A 7,500-nucleotide genomic window follows, 5' to 3' on the forward strand; every position below is an offset into this window, starting at 1 on the left:
TAGTGATAGTGAAGATAAGAGAAAATGGTAGTAATGGTGAAGATAGTGACAGAGAGGAGGGGGATAGAGATAATGGTGATAGTGAAGAGGGTGAGAAAAATGATAGTGATTTTAAAGATGATGATAAAGATGATACCATAGGGAAGATGGTGACAGAGATGATAGTGATAGCAAAGATGGCGAGAAAGATGCTGGTGTAGGGAAGACAGTGATAATAGTGAAAATGGTGATAGAGGTGATAGTGATAGTAAAGAGAGTTATAAGGATGATAACACTATTGAAGATGATGACAGAAATGATAGTGATAGTGAAAATTGTGATAAAGTTTATAGTGAAGATGGTGATAAAGATGATAGTGATAAAGATGGTGATGATAGTGAAGTTGATGAAAGAGATGGTAGTGATAGTGAAGATGGTGAGAGATGATATTGATGGTGAAGATGTGATAGAGGGGATGGTGATACTGAGGATGTGAGAGACAGGATAGTGATAGTGAAGTCGCTGATAGAGATGATAGTGATAGTGAAGATAGTGAGGGATGGTAGTGATGGTGAAGATAGTGATAGAGGTGATAGTGAAGTTGATAGAAGATGATATTGATATTGAAGATGGTGATAACGATATTACTGATAATGTACATGTTGATTGAGATGATAGTGATAGTGAAGATGGTGAGGGAGATGATAATTATAGTAAAGAGGATGATAAGGATGATAACGACAGTGAAGATGGTGAGAGAGACGATAGTGATAGTGAAGGTGGTGATAGAGATGATAGTGATAGTACTTTGATGGAGATGATGGTGATAGTGAAAATGATGATGAAGATGAGAGTGATAGAAAGAGGAGAAAGAATGAAGAAAAAAAGGAAAAAAAAAAGAGAAATGAAAAAAAAAAAAAAAAAGATTAAAAAAAAAAAAAGAATAAATAAAAAGATAAAAGTTTGCTGAATGAAAAAAAGGAGGAAGAAAAAGTGAGGAAACAAACATTCCAAATAAGAAGAGGAAGAAGAGAGAAAAGAAGAAAACAAAAGAAGAATCATAATAAAAATGGGAGAGAAAGAGAAGAAGGATTGAAAAGGGGGGGGAGGGGGAGGGGGTGAATGAGAATAAGAAAGAACGGAAAAAGAAGTGGGATGTTGAAGGAGGGGAGGAGAGGGGGGGAGGGGGTGGGTGAAGAGGAACAGGGTATGGCAGGGTAGGGCGAGGCAGGGCAGGGGAGGGGGTACTGAGAGGAATGAGGGGGGGAGGAAGGGGAAGAAAGTGGGCAGGGGAAGAAGGGGAGGAGGAAGAGGAGGATGGGGGGGGGAGGAAGAGGGGAGGAAAAGGGGGGAGGGGGGGAGGAAGAGAAAGAGAAGGGGAAAGGGAGGAAGGGCAGTACTGAGAGGAATAAGGAGAGGAGGAAGAAGAGGAAAAGAAGAAGAAGGAGAGGAAGGGGGAGTAAAGAGTATGTTGGAGAAGAAGAGGGGGAATGGGGAAGACAAAAAGCCGGGGAGGAGGAAGAAAGAGGGGGATTGAGAGGGGGATGAGGGGGGGAGGAGGATGAGGAGGATGAGGGGGAGGAGGGGGAGGAGGGGGAGGAAGGGGAGGAAAGTTCATACTGAAAGGGATGGGTGTGAGGAGACAAGAGGCAGGGGAGTAAAGGGAGTTTAAGAGGTGCGGAGTGAGGGAGAGGAAGGGGAAACAAAAAAGAGGGGAGGAAGAGGAATAAAGACGATAGGGGAGGAGGAAGAAGGGGGAAAGAAGAGGCAAGGGAGGAAGATCAGTAAAGAGAGGGAGGAAAGGGAGAGGAGGAGAAAGACAGGGAAGGAGAAAGGAGAAGAGAAGAGGCAGGAGACGAGGATGAGTAAAGAGAGGATAGGCATCAAGGGAGGAAAAGAGTGGAGAGAGGGGTGGGTGGGTAAGAAGCAAGAGAGGAAGAGGACTAAGGAGAAGGATGGAGAGGAGGGGTCGAGGAAGGGGAAGGCAAGGGCACGGAGGAGCACAGGCTGGGTGAAGGCAGTCCCTCCGTCCCCGGCGATCCTTCTAAGAAAACACAAGAATCCGTGTTTGTCTTCGCTCTTTCTCTTCCCCTTTCTCTCTCTCTCTCTCTCTCTCTCTCTCTCTCTTTTGCTTTCTCCTTTCTCCCGAGGCATGGGAGGGAGGAGGAAAGTGAGGAAGATGAGGGGGCTGAGGATGAAGATGAGGAGGAGGAGGACGATGATAATGATCGGTAGGAGGATGAGTGAGAAAGGAAGGTGAGGAGGAGAGAGATGAGAATGCGGGAGACAAAAAGGAAGGTGAGGAGGACGAAGATGAGGCTGAGTATGAGGATGAGAAAGAGAGGAAGATGAGGAAGACGAAAAGGATGAGGAAGAAAGACAGGCAGGAGACAGACGAAGTGCAAAGAGGAGCTAAGACAATGGTGAAGGGAAGAGGGGGAATAAGAGAGAGATAGAAGAAAAAAAGGTGCACGTCACACGTCACACTTCACACTAGTACACTGTCCCATCTCACACTAGCGTCCAGCAGCTTCACTTCCCCCCCCTCCTCCTGTGCGGAGTAAGACGTCTGTTGTCTGGACGCTGTAATAGACCGCTCCGCCTTTCGCCTCTAATATCCTATGATGACGAAATGCGTGTCATAGACTCCCCCGCACGTTCAGATGGCCGTCGGGGTGGGTTGTGGGGGGTGGGTGGGGGAGAGGGGGAAGAGGGTGGGTGGTGGGTGGGGGGGAGGGTGGGGGGAGTGTGGGGGAGGGGGGTAGGGGGGGAGAAGAGGGTGGGGTTAAGGGGTGGGGAGGGAAGAGGGTGGAGGTGGCAGGAGTGGGGGAGGAGATAGTGGGTTAAGGGTGGGGGAGAAGAGGGTGGTGGGGAGGGTAGGAGGGTGGGTAAAGGGTGGGGAGAGAAGAGGGTGGAGAGGTAGAGGGGTGGGGTAGCATGAATGATGGAGGGGGGTAGGGGTGGACGGAGGATGGAAGGGGGTAGAGAGGGGAGTCGAGATTGTGGGGGTGGGGGTGAAAGGGGAGAGCGTAGGGGGGGAGTTCTGGTTTCGGGTTCTTGTGCGTCCTGCGGGAGGGGGGGGGAGGGAATGAGGGAAGGAGGGGAAGGAAGAAAGGGAGGATGGGAGGAGGAGGAGGAGGAGGAGGAGGAGGAGGAGGAGGAGGAGAAGGAGGAGGAGGAGAAGGAGGAGGAAGAGGAGGAAGAGAGGAGGAGGAGGAGGAGAAGGAGGAGGAGGAGGAGAGGAGGAGAGGAGGAGGAGGTGGTGGAGGAGAGGGGAGGAGGAGGAGGAGGAGGAGGAGGAGGAGGGAGGGGAGATCAAGAAGAGGAGAACGGGGGAGGGGGAGGGGGGAGGATGCGATCATAATTTTTCTATTGATTGGTTGGTTGGCTGTTTTTTGTTCTTCGTTTTTATCTAATTATTGCCATTACTTATCTTGGTATTTGGAGACGGATCTGGCGTTCTTCAAGGCGAGGAGTTTTCTCTCTCATTTCTTTGTAACTTTCTATAGTAATAACGATTTATTTTTATCTTCACAAGCATATATATATATATATATATATATATATATATATATATATATATATATATATATATATATATACATATACACACATATGTGTGTGTGTGTGTGTGTGTGTGTGTGTGTGTGTGTGTGTGTGTGTGTGTGTGTGTGTGTATGTGTGTGTGTAATTTTTTTGTTCCTCAGTCGCTATATTTTCTAGGTTTCTCGTGTCGCTATAGTGTTTTTTTCTTCTTCTTCTTCTTATAAATACTACTAATTTTCACATGAAATAATAATCATGTACTCTAAAACGTCGACGAGATCTACCATGTTCTACTGTTCTTCAATCGGACTGTTCATACTCTAGGTGTGAGAGGTAATGATTCTTGTCATGTTTTAATGTGGAAAAAAATAAGTGCGAGTCATTGAAGCATCTGGTACAGAATGACTTTTTTTTCCTTTAATGATTCCTAAAGTTTCTTTTGTTTGTTCTAACAATGATCTAGCAATGGAGGTGTTTTTGACCAAGATTCTCCCTTCCATAGATTTTTATTGTCACTCGTTTAGAATGTCGTTTGATGCATGGCCTCTCTCGCTCAGACTCTTTCGTTTCGAGCCCAAAGTCACCCTCTGTGTTGCGTCTTTGTTTATGTGGGGTTCCTGGCTAATGATGACCCCCTTCACCATAGACCAGTTCCTTATCCGATCCTATTGCTTCTATAAATTATCCTTATCACAAGTTCCTCTCTCCTTCTACCGTGCCACAGCGTCTTGCAGGATCCTGTCCCCTAACCGCTCCTTCAGGCTACAGTCCACACCCCCATCCTGCTTTGGCTCACATGTATTCAAATTTCATTCGTCTGTTACTTGGGGAACAAAGCGTTTTAAGCAGGTAATTATGGAGACTGGACTCACCTTCAGGCCTGGTGTCCACTCTTTCACCAGGTTGGGTACGTTATTCACTGAGTACTCACGAGTAAATGGGTCCGTGTTAGGAGTGTCTTTGCACGCGTAAAGCAGCTGTGAGTTCGACCAGTGATTCACGAAGCATTAATGAGCAAAACAGTACGTCTGGATGCATGCTCAGTATTCTTCGGACGTATAAAGAAATTACGTGTTCAGAAAACGCGTTATTTGGTGTAGTGCAAACGTCAGAGATCGGAAATTCTAGTTGATATTCGAAACTGGTGTTTTCTCACTAATTCACTACAATTCATCACTTGCCATTCACGTTGAAAAGTTGACAATCAACAATCATCCGAAGGCTCATACTGACCACGAACGGATCAGCATCTGGGCATTTATTTAGTTGTTTAATTATTATTATTATTATTATTATTATTATTATTATTAGTATTATTATTAGTAGTATTATTATTACTATGGCTATTATTACTATTATTGTTATTGTTATTATTATTATTATTATTATTATTATTATCATTATCATTATTAAAATTAATATCACTACTACTACTGCTACAACTACTATTAACATCTTAAATTATTAATATAATCCTCATTATTTTCATTATTATTATTATTACTATCATTGCTATTATCATTCATTTTCCTTTTAACTTTTCGAAGTCAGTCCTTCAAAAACTGCATCCATCAATCTCAGCAAAATGAAATATCAGAATCCTATATCCTTCATTACCCAAGTAATAAGGATTTCCAGACTAATCCTAATCTCTCCCATAGCCAGAAGGTCCCCCGAGCTGGTCATTAAGGGGAGATTTCACTCCCATCTGGAAACTATTTCAGTGTTTTAATCCAGACTATAGTAGTTTCAAGTTTCGTTTTGTACGTTTTTATTGATGATTCTTCAGTTTATTATTATTTGATTTATTTATCTGTATAGTTTTATTTATCTATTTTTTTTTTTTTACCTCGTGGAAGAGGAGGGACAGCCTTCTTGTGGGAGAAAACGAATCTTTATTTTCACTTTAATTTTCGTAACCCAGACTATAGTAGTTTCAAGTTTCGTTTTGTACTTTTGTTAATGATTATCCAGTTTATTATTACTTGATCTATATATCTGTATAGTTTTTATTTATTTATTATTTATTTATTTATTTTTTACCTCGTGAAAGAAGAGGAACAGCCTCATCATCATCATCATCATTATTGCTTTTATTATTAAGCTTATTATTTTTATTCTTGTTATTATCATCATTATTATTACTTTTATTTTATTACAATTACCATTATTATGATTGTTTTTATCATTAGCATTGGTATTACAGCGATAATTGTCATCATAATCATCCCATCTATATCTTTATCATCATCATCATCTTTTTTTTTTCTTCCATATTTCAGTTCTTTAAACATAACACAACATAACATGACATAACACGAGTCTTCAAAATCCATATATAGATTATTCCACTGTCATCATCTCAGTATGTTACCATATCATCGTCTAATTCTCAAAAAACTGATATAGAATATCAAGATTGCTTTCAAATATCTGTCTAACTTAATCCATACACGTAAAAATCTAACAATATCTATATAGAGCATCCACAAAGGTAAATCTCCAGCAAATAGATTTACATATCGCAATATCCTCTTTAGATTCATGTATATATGTGTATACACTGAGTGGAAATAATGCAATACACAAAAATATACAATCACATTGTGCACACATACCAATCTCGTCGCCAGTCTATCAAACCGGTCTTATCGCATGAGGAGGAGACTGGTCTCACTCGAAACGTCATGGCTTATTGTTCTCTTCTCGGGGCTGAGTTTCAATACATTAGTAAGGGTTGTAATTGGTTATGGTGGTGGAAAATGTCTGTACTGAAAGGGAGAGATAGAGGAAGATGGATATAGTTAAGAAGGAGGAGAATGAAAGAGCGAGCGAGCGAGAGAGAGAGAGAGAGAGAGAGAGAGAGAGAGAGAGAGAGAGAGAGAGAGAGAGAGAGAGAGAGAGAGAGAGAGAGAGAGAGAGAGAGAGAGAGAGAGAGAATGAATCTGTCTTTCTCATCATTAAAAGGACTCTCGCCATCTGATTACAGCTCATCTGTCACTCTACTCACTACACACGACTGCAGAACTATCGAACAGCGTACCGAGCTCTCCAGAGTAATCGTATGCTGCCACTATGCACCGTAACGAGCAGTACATTCGACTCCTCTCGAATTCTGGCCAGACGAGATGGTATCATGTAACAGGTTGCTGCAGAGAAGTTTCTTGTTGCAGAGAATCCCCGGTGGAATGCAGTGATGGCGTCCGTTATGAGAGTAGATTTTGAATAACAACGTAAGCTTAAATTTTATTGACAATTAAAATTGTAAATAAACGATATATATAAATGAAAAACAACAACAGATTATACTGTTGAGCTGCCGAACGAAAGATTTTTGATAACTTCAGTTTGTCTCAGGACTGTTTTAGGGTTTTGTTATTGTTATTTTATTCTTGTCTAGGGAATTCACAATCCACATTTCCCCCCTGAGAAGTTAGCAGAGCTCCTTGGCAGAACACAGAGAAAAGAACAGACATATGCATGGACCTGTGATATTTAAATCAAAACATACTCATGCTAGAATGTTCATCGTAACCCAATTGCGGTGTTTATCTGCTGTGGTTTTGCGTCAGGTTACAAAACACGGTTTCTCCTCCAGAACGCATGTATGTAATTTGCTGATTAATCCAAAGTATTGGCTTTGTATCTATTCATGGCGTAAGCTCGCAATTATCTATTCAGCGTTTCTTTTAACATCTACTCCAAACATTTAATAAATTGTTATTTGTAATACTACCCGTTCAAAGTGTTGGTTTGTAATTTCATGTTTCGGTATGGGAATTCCTTTTTTTTGTACCTCATCCTGTAACGCCGCATTGTATCTATTACAGGCGCTGAATTTTACTGCCTTAACTCCGTCCCTCAGAAAATACTAATAAACAATAACAATTCTTTTTTTTTCTGGGGAAAGGTCAAAGTTTATCCTGATCAGGAGCAAGACAACAAAAAGACGAACACAATGAAACTTCCTCACTG

This window comes from Penaeus monodon, chromosome 6, assembly GCF_015228065.2.
Source record: "Penaeus monodon isolate SGIC_2016 chromosome 6, NSTDA_Pmon_1, whole genome shotgun sequence".
Taxonomy (NCBI): domain Eukaryota; kingdom Metazoa; phylum Arthropoda; class Malacostraca; order Decapoda; family Penaeidae; genus Penaeus; species Penaeus monodon.